Source organism: Stenella coeruleoalba (assembly GCF_951394435.1).
Source record: "Stenella coeruleoalba genome assembly, chromosome: 16".
Lineage (NCBI taxonomy): Eukaryota > Metazoa > Chordata > Mammalia > Artiodactyla > Delphinidae > Stenella > Stenella coeruleoalba.
Genome location: NC_137162.1, coordinates 54106545 through 54119509, shown reverse-complemented (window position 1 = coordinate 54119509; position 12965 = coordinate 54106545). Strand labels below are relative to the sequence as shown.

The 12965-nt window shown below is 58.1% G+C and overlaps 1 protein-coding gene across 1 annotated transcript in view; it reads left to right on the top strand.

The window, feature by feature from the left end:
* The first annotated feature begins 1084 nt into the window (after positions 1-1084).
* Positions 1085-12965, top strand: part of ZMIZ1 (zinc finger MIZ-type containing 1) — a 143802-nt gene continuing 131921 nt past the window's right edge. The window contains exon 1 of the mRNA XM_079899198.1: positions 1085-1167. The gene's annotated coding sequence lies outside the window, so the exon portion shown is untranslated. The remainder of the gene's footprint in view (positions 1168-12965) is intronic.

Genomic DNA, 12965 nt, shown 5'->3' with positions numbered 1-12965 from the left:
GGGAGGAGAGGGGAGTACTGGTGGCTCATTGTGGAGATGGTGCAGCTGGACCCACTGCCATGGGGGGCAGGGGGACTGGGGTCCCCACATACCCAGTGCACCAGCGGATCCTGCCACTGCTGCCTTCTGCTCCCTCTCCTCTGAGCACCACTGTCGCTGGCCCAGACCCCTGGGGCAGCCCCCCCACTGGTTTCCCTGGCTCGTCCTGTCCCTTCTAAGCCCTTCTCCCTAGCAGCCATGGGCATCTGTTCAGACTGGACCTAAGCTCATGTCCCTCAGCTGCTCAGACTCTCTCATGGCTCCCATCCACCCTCGCAGTGATCAGGCCAGCCTCCTGGCTGTCACTCACCCCACCCCTCCTTCCCCTACCGCACCCACCACACCACCCATTCTCAAGTCTTCTGCTGAGCCAGTCTTTTTACCCTATCTTGGAGTCTTCACATATACTCTTCCCTGTGCCTGAAACACTGTTCCATGCATCTTGGCCTGCCTCTCTCTGGCTTATCCTTCAACTTTACTTCCCCAAAGAGACACCCCTGAAACTTGAGTTTATGCTGTGTACGGTCGCCCTTGTACTCGTTCTTTCTGGCAGACATCACTTGTAATTTTGTATTGTTTGGTTCTTTGCCTATTATCAGAGTTCCTACAGGTCAGGGACCACTATCCTGTTCACAGCTCAGGGTGTTTGCTCAATGTCTCCTGAGTGAATGAACGAATGTCGAGTGCTTCTGTCCCCATATGTCCTTAGATCCTCCCAGAAACCCTAGGAGAGATCATTGCGATCCCATTTCACAGGTGACAGAACTGAAACCTGGAGAGGCCGGGAGCTTACCCACGATCACATAGCCAGTAGCTGGCAGATGTGGGGTGTCAGGGGCCTGTTTGTGTTAGGGCTCCCCAGCATGGTGCCCCTTCTCCTCTCCATCCTTCAGATTCCGCATCTGTCAAGTGGGGACGAATGGTTTGGCCGGCAGTAAACGTTCCAGCAGGTGGGCAGTGTGGCTGGGGTGGGGTGGTGAGACGTGGCAGCAGGTCATTTCTGGGGACGCTGCTGTGAGTGGTCCCTGACCACCCTTCTCATTGCAGCAGGATGGAGCTGGAGTGAGGCAGAGGGGCCGCCAGCTGCTGACCGGCACGTGGGACGCTGGTGATTCGTGGGTCACTGAGGTAGGTGTGTGGCTGGGCTGGGGGGTGCCGCTTGGCCTGGGTGCCTGGGGAAGGGACAGTACGTCCTGAGTGGGGGACAGGTGCCGGTCCCGGCACACTGCGCCTCTGACTGTAGCACAGCCCTCATGGGCGGGATTGGGCGCAACACCCACCCCGTCCCCACTGAGACCTCGTCGGCCCCCAGAGGGGCCTCGAGGGGCCTCTTAGGCCTGGCCTGTCTCTACAGTGGTTGCCAGGGCAGGGGTGGGGAGATGCACACAGAAAGAGGGGCAGGCTTGGCGTCCCCAGCATTGGCACAGCAGCCCTGTCTGTACCACTCAGGCCCGTGGCACATGGGCTTCATTCACTGTAAGCAACATGGCAGCTACACGGGAAGAGGCCTGGGTGGGCAGAGCGGCCTGTTCGCTGGGCTGGGTGCTGTGGCTGGCCCATCCCCTTCGCTCCCACAGTCGCACTGAGGTGCACACCTGAGCGCTCACAAGTCTCTGGGCTCTGGGGTCAGAGTGCCTGCGTGCAGATCCTGGCCCGGCCACTCGTCCACCATGACCTTGTGCGGTTTCTTTGTGCCTTGGTTTACCTGTCTGTAAAAGAGGGCTTGGGATCCCAGCACCGGCGCCCACAGGTGCGCTGGCACAAGGCACACAGTAAACGCTCCGGACCTGTCATTTTCCTTAGCAGTGAAGGGCCCCTTCCTTCTTCTTGCATACCTCAGTTCCCACCATCCCTCCTCCCTGAGGGCCCACCAGTGACGGGATAGAGACCAAGTGGTCGTCCAGCCTGATGAGGGAGGGGGCTTGGGCCCCTCAGGGAACTCCCGGGGACAGCTGCAGCCCGAAGGTCCCGAGCTGAGCCTCCCGGGCCTGCGTCAGGCCCGGACACCAGTGTGTCTCATCCCAGAGCGGCATTTCAGGGTTGATGCCACTTGGCCCTGGGCCAGAGGGCAACCCGTGTAATCCCTCTTCACTCTGTGGCTCCCAACCCCGAGATGAGAGGCTGTCACGGAAATGCTGACTTGGGCCAGGGCCTTTTGTCCCAAGGCTCTGGGGCCCAGCCAGGGGAGCCCGAGTCTTCGTCCTGACGTGAGGCCCTGCCCGATCGTCTCCCTGCTGCCCTCAGCATCTCTCCTGAGGCCCCGGTGCTCCCAGGTACCCACAGGCAGGGCCAGGCGAGCCCTGGGGATCCCCTACGCTTCAGCCAGACTCTGGAACCAGGGAGCAGGCCTTGATCTCCCTTCCCGCTGTAGGAAATGCTGACTTCCTCCTGTGAACTGCACGACCTTGGGCAAGTCCTTTCCCTTTCGTGAGCATTCTCATCTGAAAATGAGGATAATTATACCGGCGTTTCTGAGAGGGCTGTTACGAGGATGCTTGGAAGCCAGGAATATTTTGAGTGTTGCAGCTTGGTGAGAGTCGGCTGTGTACCAGGCACTAGGCTCCTTAAATACATATATCTCTACACAGTAATCCCATGAGGAGCTACGTTGAATGCCTCATTCTCCAGGGGCTCAGTGTGGTTAAGAAACCCATAGAGCTGTATGCGGTGGAGTGGGGATTTGAACCGGGAGAGGTACCTCGGAATTAAGCCGCCCACGAGGCTTTAGAGACCAGGGGTGGAGCCACAGGACAGGCTCAACGTAGGTGCTCAGGAAACAACCCCCATTTCTACCGGGCGGCCTTTGGCCAGCCCTCCAAGCGTGGCTGCCCGCAGGAGCCGGTGGGTGGCCCCCGAAGGCTGGTGGCCTGCCCCTCCCCTGAGGGCTCGCCGGCGACTCCGTAAGGCTGGGGGAGCCCGCTGCTAATTGCGAGGTAACCTTTGAAATTCTCCTTCACGGTGGGTTCTCTTTTCGGATGTTTTTCAAGGTAATTCATTCCCTTTCCAGAAATTGCTGGTGGAGGAGCATTAGGCAGCTGGTAATTAATCATAGAAGCGGCTTGGAGTTTATCCTTTTAAAAGAAGGAAAAGGAGGAACAGAAAGCCTTGATGGAAAAAAAGAAAAGGAAAGAAAACCACTCCTAGGCGAGGGTGGTAATCAATACCTCGGTGTCCTAGAAACGGCTGGGGGTGGGGATGGCGGACGCGCAGCCTTCTCCCTTTCTTCCCGGGGCTAACAGATGGTCAGTGCCTGCAGCAGCATCGTGTGTGAGGCTCTGCCCTTAAGCATCAGCTCCCTGCGTGACTCTAAGCAAGCCGCTGCCTTTCCCCAGACTCACCTTTGCTGCCTGTAAAATGGGCGAAGGGCAAGTGTCCGACTAGGAAAGAATATTAAACGACGATGCCCGTTCACTGCCGCATCCTAGTGCCCGGCACGTGGTCATTGCCTGGTCGATATTTTATCAGTTGAGTGAGTAAATGAATGAATGATTTGCTTGGATCTTTGTTAGCTGTCATCAGTCAAGGAGGTGGTCCTGGCTACAGAACACTGTTTCTCTAGTTCTGTTATAATTTAGAGTGACAGCCAGGGTGACAGCCTAGTTATGTCACTTTCCAAACTCATGATGAAAGGACAGGCTTTGATGAAAGGCAGACTCCGGCCAGCAGAGCTCGAGCCCCTCAGTGGCAACCACACTGTCTCTGTGGTGTCCTCAAGTTCAACTTTCCAGGAGTCTGAGCTGTCTGGAGATTTTTTTTTCAAGCTGCTTTCTGGGAAGATAGTGAGCTCCTCGTCGCTAGAAAATATGCAAGCTGGGGTTAGGGCTGCACATAGCCCTCAGGCAGCACTCCTGAGTTTGGGTGAGAGCGTGAGGCTCCCCGGGTTGGACACCGAGGAGGCTGGACTGGCAGAGAGAGAAACCTCTCCCCTCTGGGAAGGCTGGAGGAGGCCACTGAGAAGGGGGGGTGTCCATGCGCAACTCCACTGCTTTGGTGCCTGTTCTCTGGAGGGAAGGAGGGTGTGCAGGTGTGTGTGTGTGCCCTCGTGTGCTGGCAGGTGCGCATGAACAGGTGTGTGTGATTAGGCTGTGACGTATGTGAATATGCGTGGGTGTGCAAGGAAAGGAGAGTGCCCGCCCATGTAGGAGCGCCCCCACCCCTGTGTGCACCTCCCGTCAAGAACCTGGCACCTCAGACCATCCCCACACACGAGGCTCAGCTCCAGCCTCCCATTCGGGCTGACCAGATGGGCCCTGCCTCCCTGGTGACCACGGCGGAGCTGACTGAGGGGCAGCGTTGGGGACAAGGTGGGCTCCTGAGGGACCCTGGAGGGGAAGCACGCCCGGCCCCCAGCTGGCCACATCCCAGCAGCTGCCCACGGTCACGGAAGGAGATGGTTCTTGGAGGTCCATGCCTCCTGCTCTAGATGCGCAACCCCTGAGTCTAGTCCTAAGAGTGGGTGGTCCCAGCCGGCCCTCCGTGGGGAGGAGGGCGGGTCTGCTTGGGGAGTCCTCAGAGCAGCCTGGCCAACCTGGCCCTGGTGTTTTCTTTACTTCTTCTCTCCTCGGCCTCCAGATCCCAGCTTGTGTGCATGTGTGTGTGCGTGTGTGTCTGTCTGTCTGTCTCTCTCTCTTTGCCCCTGCATGTCTTTGTGTCTTTCTGTCTGGTTCTCTCTGCACGGGCGCCTCTCTCCTGCCCAGCTCCCCTCTATTCTCGCGGCGGCAGCCCCACTCTCCCTCCCTCTCAGCTCTGTGTCGTCACCTCCACCATCCCAGGACTCTGCAGAACTGACACCTCCCAGGCTCCCGCCCGCCGTCTTTCCCCCGTTTGCCCAGCTCTGGCAGCGCACGTCCTCCCGCCCTGCTCTTTGGAGATGCCCAAGGCAGCGCCCACAGTCCCGCCGCTGGGAGGCTGTGCGCTGTGTGTGTGGTGGGCCCCATCCCACGCCCTGGGGGCAGGCACCGTCCCATCCCCACGAACCCGCCATGCCGACCACTCAGGATGGAGCCTGATCCTGGCTCAGAGATCTGCCCCCGTGGCTGCCCTTCTGTGCCATCCTGGGCATGTGGGCCACTGGCCACAAGCTAGAGCAGGGGAGAAGGAGGGGGCCTGCATCCACTAACAGCGGCGGTTGGAAACCTGGCGTTTCCCTCCAGCACTAATGAAATTCCTGCTATAATTAGAAGTGAGGTGTCCAGGAGCTGGCTGCCTGGAGGGAGGGGCTGTACGCTCATGAATAAATAAATTGTCCTCTTCTGAGGGGAGAAGGAGCCAGAGGGTGGGCCCCCTGAGAACCGCGGGCCGGGACGGTCTCAGTGGCCTGTGAGGTGGGCAGTGGGCCCTGGTGGCCCCCACTCACCCGGATGCCCTCGGGGACCTCTCTGGGTCCCTGTCCCCTGCCAGCCAGTCTTCTGCAAGTGCCTGCTGTGTGCCAGGCCCACCCAGCCTGGCATTCGAGGCCACCACGCTCAGGCCCCAGCCTCCTTCGCGGGCGTCCTGAGCTGCAGCTCCACCGTGCCGCCCCCTTCCCATCGTTGCCACCGGTCCCCACTGCTGCACCTTTCTCCTGCGCTTCCTCCTGCCTCGAGAGCCCTCGGCCCTGTTGCCTCATGGCTCGAACCTTTGGGAGCCTTCTTCCAGCCATGCTCCCTCCACAGGATAGGACACGGCCTCTTCCCCGCTGGGCCCCGTGGCCTCCGTTCCTCAGAGGCCCTGGTCCTTTCCTCTCCTCATACTCTGATGCCCTGCAGAGTGTTCATCACACTGCTCGCCACAGCGTCTTTTATTTTGTATTCATTACGTGTTGGGATGATAACATATTGGATGTTTGACACTCTTTTTTCATACTAAGCCTCCGAAACCTGTTGTGTATCTAACACGGACACAACCTTGCGGGCTCCGGCGTTCAGTTGCCATGTGTGGTTCTCGGCTGCCATATGGGACCACGCAGCCTCGGCGGCCCCGGTTTCCTTATTTCCGGGGGAGGGGGGGGAAACTGAGGCTGGGGAAGGAAATCTTGCAGATGAGAGTTTGCAAAGCGAGTATGCTCTCTGTAGGCAAGGCTGCTGCCGTCCTGCTGTTCAGAATAAAGAACTGGGCACACCGCACTGGCCATAAAGGTAGACTGAGGCAGGCAGGAGTGTAGCTGGTACCCAGGGGAGCGAACCTCGATGAGAAAAGAGGAGAGATAATGTGGGAGTTCCAGTGCTCACGAGCGTCCCCACCTAATCCCCAAACAGCCCCAGACCAAGGCGTCTCTCACAGGCTGTGCCACAGTGGGGGCCAGTCCCCGCATCACCCCCAGCTTCTTTCCAACCCCCCTTAGAAAACGGGGCTGCGGGTTGGAGCCCAGGAAGGGAGGACGCCCCTGTCCTCCTCCCCCTCCCACATCATCCAGGACGCAGTCTGAGTTGCAGAGGTGTCCAGCGGGTGTGTCCCTGTGAACCCAGAGGTTTCCCACAGGGTCAGGAGATGCCTGGGGTCCCCGCCTGCCCGGAGGGGCTTCCAGAGACAGATGTTTCTCAGGGGCAGACTGGCAGCCGAACAGCTGCCCCAGAGCCCTCCTCCCTCTGAAGCCGATTTTCCGCTCCCCCCTGACTGCACTTTGCTGCCCACTCAGTTGGCAGTCGTACTCTTGTTTGCCTCCACTGAGGCACTGCGGTGGGAGGCCAGGAGGCTCAGGTGCTGGGCTTGTCCTCCCTCTGAGGGGCCCCTGCCCGAGGCAGAGCCCCCTCGGAGGGGCTGCGGAGCGTGTGTGCGCTCCCTGAGACACACCCATCCCCTCCTTCAGCCTCATGCACCTGTGGCCTCTCCTGGTCTCTGCTCCTCCAACCAGCCCCGTGCTCTCTCCCCACTGGGGTATACACCCCTTGAAGGCTCAAAGCAGCTCTGAACCGTGTCCCCCGCACAGGTCCTGGTACACCGGTGCTGAATGGCAGCAGGAAGCCAGCAGGCACCCGGACCGTGCGCCCTCAGCTTCCTGTGGAGACGGCAGGGAGGTTTTACCCGGCATGCCAGTTTTTAATGTGCAGGGCGGGCTGTGTTAAGGAGGACTCTGAGGCTGTGCACAGGTTGTGAGAAACAGTGCCGTGCGCTGCATGGTGCAAGTTTGCCCTTTCAGCCCCGGCTCCCTGAGCATCGGGTCTCCTTGTCAGATGGGTCGATTCTGGGCTGTGGCGGTTACAGGGAGGGGCAGTCACCTCAGTGTGGTCCCACACGTGTCAGGCTGCCGTGGCTGCTGGGCGGACCGTGCTCAGGAAACCTTCCAGAGCCCCCGAGTTATGGGAACCACATATGTCCCCAGAGAGCTGACTGGGGAGCCCCAGCCCCTGCCCCCCGACCCTTGTTAATGGAGAGCAGGGGGATGTATGGAAGCTTTTCCCTCGCATCTGTCTCTCCTGTTAAGTGCTTCTCACCCTTCCTCAGCTTCTCACCCGTCCTCAGCTGCAGCTGGCCTAGAGGTAGGGCCTTGGACAGTATCAAAGCCTTGCTGGGTGAACTTCGGCAGCACATCTTGCCTCACAGCTGTTTGGGACCCTCACTGCTTCCCTGAGGCATCTTTGGGGGCCTCTTCCAGAGCCCATGGGAGCATCTCTGCTTCATAACTTTCGTGGAATGCTCCCCTGGTGCCCCCTCCTTCTGGCCCGCGCTTCAGTCGGTGGACAGTCTATGGTGGGACAGCCCTCACTGGGTGGCCCCTGGTGAGCTCCCTCAGCCCTGCCCCCACCCAGACTCTCCACCATGGTCACCGTCTAGGAACCCAACCCCCTGTGGCCCCCTGTCTCTGCCCCCAACAAATGCCAAAGCTCCCAGGTGTCCCCTGCCCGGCAGCTGCAACAATCGATGCACTTGAACCTGTAAATCATCTGGACCATTTTTCTGTGTGTGTGGAAGAAACACAACGAACCAACACCCTTGCATCCTTGATCCAGCTTAGTTTCTCCCCAGTCACAGCTCCAGGAGGGTTGCTCAAGGTCATCCCGTGCCTGCCAGGGCTCCTCTAGCAGCTGCTTGCACGCCTCTGCTGCTGGAGAGCTCACCATCCCCGGGTCCACCGGTGTCAGTTTCAGTGTGATAGAAGACGCAGTATGACACACGCTTAAAGCAAGGGTCTTAGGGACAGACACTGCTGGGTTCAAATCCCTGCTCTGCCACCTATCAACTGTGCAAGTCGAGACAAGTTACTTCATCTCTGGTGCCCTCCGTTTCCTCGTCTGTAAGTGGGCAGAAGCCCACCCACCTGCGGGCAGTGCCGTGAGGCTGGAATGCAGCAGTGGCTACATGGTGCCGGTCTTCCCTGTTGACTGAAGTCTCAAAGAGACACCTCCCGCCCCTCAGCACTGGAGCGGCTGCTTGAGGTTGACATTTGTTCCATCTGGTACCCAGATGCTTCCCTCCTTCAGGGACACTGGCCTTCTGGGTCCTCTCTGGGGCTCTGGAGTGGGAACTGTCAGGATGACACTTCTCCAAAGAGCCAACACACACAGGCCACCTGGGCACCTGGGCTACCTGCAGTCTGATTCTGTGGGTTAGAGTTGGGCCTAGGGCTCTGAATTTTTAACTGGTGCCCCATATAACACCTGTGATCAGGCCTGTCTGGGACACACTGATGCCGGCCAAGGGGAGCTGGCCTAGAGGTAGGGCCTTGGACAGTATCAAAGCCTTGCTGGGTGAACTTGGGCAAGCCCTGTCCCTCTCTGTGGCTGTTTTCTCGTGAATAAACCAGGGGTTTAGATGATCTGGAAGGGCTCTTTCTGCTCGTAAAGCCCCATGATAATCAGAAAGACATTCCCTGGTGTGTCTCGTCTGCCAGGCTCCCAGAGTCAGCTCTGTGGGTTTCAGCCCATTCCCTCTGGCCACAGACTGTTCAGGTCAGCAGCCGCCTGCCAGCCCCAGAGCCCTAGGGACGGAAAAGCCGTTCCCTGGGTGTGACATGCCATTTAGCGGTGATTCCCCTGGGCCTTGCAGGAGGCCTTAGATCAGGAGGCATCTGCCACTCAGATCTGAGATCTCTTCAGCAAGCTGAACTAGCCCACTGACCTGGGCCTGGCCGAGGGGAGCAGGGCGAATGGGGTCGTCTGGCTCCTCTGAGGGACCTCGGAGCTTTATTGGTTAGCCCACATGGAAACCTAGAGTGTCAGAACTAGAGGATGGCCCTGCGGAGCCCTTTCTTTTTTATAGATGGGGAAACTGAGGCCCAGAGTGGAACTTGCCTGGCCGGGTCCCCAGGGAGAAGTGGGGAGCAGGCCTGGAAGCAGGCCACTCAGCTTGTGGTCTGATCTCTGGGCCACACCAAGCCACCTGTCACCCCTCTCCTTGGACGGTCCATCTGGGATGGGTAGGCCTGCCAGGCTTGAGCCCTAAACCAGCCTCCACAGCTCCTGGGGAGAGATGGGAGCTGTCTCGGGACAGGGACCAAGGGGCTAGTTGCTCCTGAACAGTGGGCCCTTTTCAACCCGCACTAACTCAACAGCTCCCACTCTACCCCAAGTCTTCCCACCCCAGCCAAGGACGCCCCATGGAGGGTTTCCAGGAATATCCATGCGGAGGGCAGCGTGCTCCAGAAATGACAAGGCTCTCACTCCCTGATTCCCTCCCATTTTCCACTCACTAGCGCTCAGGGGAGTTAAGAAGCAGAGGTGAAAAACCAGTCCTTGCCCTAATAAGACCTCGTTTGAGGCAGCTGGGCCCTGGCAGGTGGCAGAGGAGGAACTATTCCCACCAGGGCCTTCACCCCCATCTGGGATGATGTCAGAGCCTGGGGCTCAGGATCTGGGCTACGCCTCTCTGACCACTGGCATCCTGCTCACATCGCCAGCCCAGGTGTGGACTGGGGCCCCAGCTCTGTCTCCTCCCTGGGCCAGGAGTCCTGCCGGGTCCTTGGTTCATGCCGGCACCTGGTACAAGGCCCTTGCACAAGCTAGCCCTCCTCACAGCCTCCATCTGCAGTTAGTAAGGCAGTCATATTTAGTAAGCACCTACTCTTTGTGTGGGTCTGTGCTTAGCTGCTGGGGAGTAAGGAAGCAGAAGACCCTATGCTAGCCCTCAGGTGGCACACAGGCTGAGCCAAGACTCACATGCAAGGAACAGAATGAGTGATGCCCAGTGCCCCTGGCACCAGGGAGATGTGAAGATCAAGGAGGAGTTTTCGCAGAGTGAGGGTTACGAAAGGCTTCCTGGAGGAGGCTGATTGGAGCTGAAGGATTTCAAGGATTTCACGTAGGGCTAGGGGTGAGGCAGGAAAAGCCACAGCCTTAGGTCAGGTGTGGTCCAAACCAAGACCCAAGACAGGTGCCTGTGTGTGAGTGTTCTTGTGCGTGCGTCGGGGGGAAGGGGGTGGTGGCATTTGTACCAGACCAGCAGCGGGCACACACCTGGGCCTCTCCTGCATCTGGGAGGGGCAGGGAGGCGCATTGGATGGAGCGAGGCTGTGGCTCTGCCACTGAGGCAGCCGTGCGCTCAGGCCTGGCTCACTACAGGCTATGCGCCTGTTAAGTGGATGAACAGCACCGAGTAGCTATCCTTTGAGTGTTGTGGGAATGAACAATGCATGGTAGGTGCTCAGTAAATGCAGATTGAATGAAGGCTATGTGACATACGCTCGGTATCTGCCGAGTGACTGAGAACCCGGGTCAGGAAGCAACAGGGACAAAGAGGTAGGGGGCAAGGCCTGGAGACAGGGAGCAGAGCCTGGAGTGGCCCAGCAGAATTCCTCCAGTCCTAGTTGGTGCCCACCAAGGACTCAGTGTGGGACCTGACCAAGTGGAAACACGGTGGGTAAAGACACTCGGGGCCCAGCTGCAGGGGGGCGGGGAGCCTCCCTGGGGCACACCTGTACATAGCATTCAGTGCACGCCCCAGGCAGATCCACCCACCCTGTCACTTCTGGGACAGGAGGAAAATGACTGCCCATCACACCTGTGTCGCTGAAATGCAAAGAACAGCCAAGCCACAGGACCCTTTGACAATAATAATAAAGATAATGTCAGCAGGCAGGGCAGCATCTCCTTTGATCCTGACAACACCCTATGAGGTGGGGACCGGTATCATCTCGATATTGCGGATGGGGAAACTGAGGCAGAGGGAGGCCAGGAAAATAGCCAAAGTCGCCAGGTGGCAGAGCCAGGATGGGGCTTGTGTTGTCTGACCCTGAACTCCACACCGTCCTGCCTCTCCCCGGGCTCTCCAGCCTATGGAACTCAAGGCCCCCTGGAGCATCTTTTTTGACACAAAGAAGGAGGAGGATGGCAAACTCTCTGAGAAATCATTTGAAGTCTTTCATTATCGATCTTTGCATCGGTTCTTCCGCAGCCTTCCCAGCTCCATGGGAAGGTGAACGCCCAGTGGTTAGAGAATGGGCCCTTCCCCCAAATCGGTCTTTTGTAAACCAAAATAAATTATCTGCCAGCCTTTGGTGCCCGGCCTTTTGATAATTCAGGTGTTGAAATGGTAATGACCATGGGGTCAGCTGGGGGAGGAGGTCAGTGAGTCAGATGGGAGATTCAACAGGAATTAAAGGCATTTAATCTCAATGCAATATGATTTTTTCGAAATCTGCCGCCTCTGCACCAAGAATGAGCTGACTGGAGACACCAGGACCCCTGGTGCCGGGTTCCCTGGGGCCAGCCACACCGGGCCTGCTTGGCTACACCAGCGAGGGCCTGAACTGTGGAGCTTCTGCGCGGTGGCAGGAGCTCCGTGGCTGTGAGTGCAGAAAAGGACACAAAGGGTCAGAGGGCAGCCAACAAATCCCTCAGGTCCCAAGGAAAGCCTGCTACTTTTTTAGGGGCTGGGTAGGGGTCTCCTGGAGAGTAGTAAGGAAGAATTTTAAGAATAGACCTCAGTGAGCAAACAGAGCAAGTGACTTGCCCAAGGTTACCCAGTCAGGATTGAAGACCCAGTCCTTGCTGTCATTCACGATAGTATATTGCTGTGTATATGTGTGTGTGCGCACGTGCGCACACGCACGCACATGCTTTGGGGGAGTCTTTTTTTTTTTTAATATAAATTTATTTATTTTTGGCTGCGTTGGGTCTTTGTTGCTGTGCGTGGGCTTTCTCTAGTTGCGGTGAGCGGGGGGCTACTCTTTGTTGCGGTGCGTGGGCTTCTCATTGCGGTGGCTTCTCTTGTTGCGGAGCACAGGCTCTCGGCGCACAGGCTTCAGTAGCTGTGGCACACGGGCTCAGTAGGTGTGACTCGCAGGCTCTAGAGCGCAGGCTCAGTCGTTGTGGTGCATGGGCTTAGTTGCTTCACGGCATGTGGGATCTTCCCGGGCCAGGGCTCGAACCCGTGTCCCCTGCACTGGTAGGAGGATTCTTAACCACTGCGCCACCAGGGAAGCCCTTTGGGGGAGTCTTTATGGCAGTAGTGTTCATTAACACTCTCTCCGTGGCCTTTATATGCATTATCTAATTTCCTCTTCGTAGAGCCTGTTTTGCAAATGAGTGAACGGTGGAACAGAGAAGTTAAATAGCTCACCCATGGTGCACAGGCCCTGGGAGCGGGGGTCAGAATTTGAACCCGGTTCCAACTGACTTTCAAGCCTGAGTCCTTAGCCAGACCCAGGGCACGGAGCACTCGCTCTGGGCATTGCTGGGGGAGAGCCCCCCACCAACCAGGAAGATCAGAGGGGGCTTCCTGGAGGTATGTCAATCTTGTCTCTGACAGACCGATATCTTTAAATCTTCAGGTCCTGAGCTGTGTAAGGTCGAGTCACCTGACCTCCCAGGCTCTTCCTCGTCATCATGAAACGAGAATAGGGCCTCCTCACTAGAGCCTAGAGGATTGGGCATGTAGTAGGTGCGCTCCCCAGATCCAGCCAGGATTCTGAAGTAGCCAGTGCAGCCATGGGTCAGGCCTGCGCGTATCGGGGCCCAGAGCCCCTCCCAGCATCAACTCGAACTTTTCCCACGGCCAGAGTGAGCTCAGCT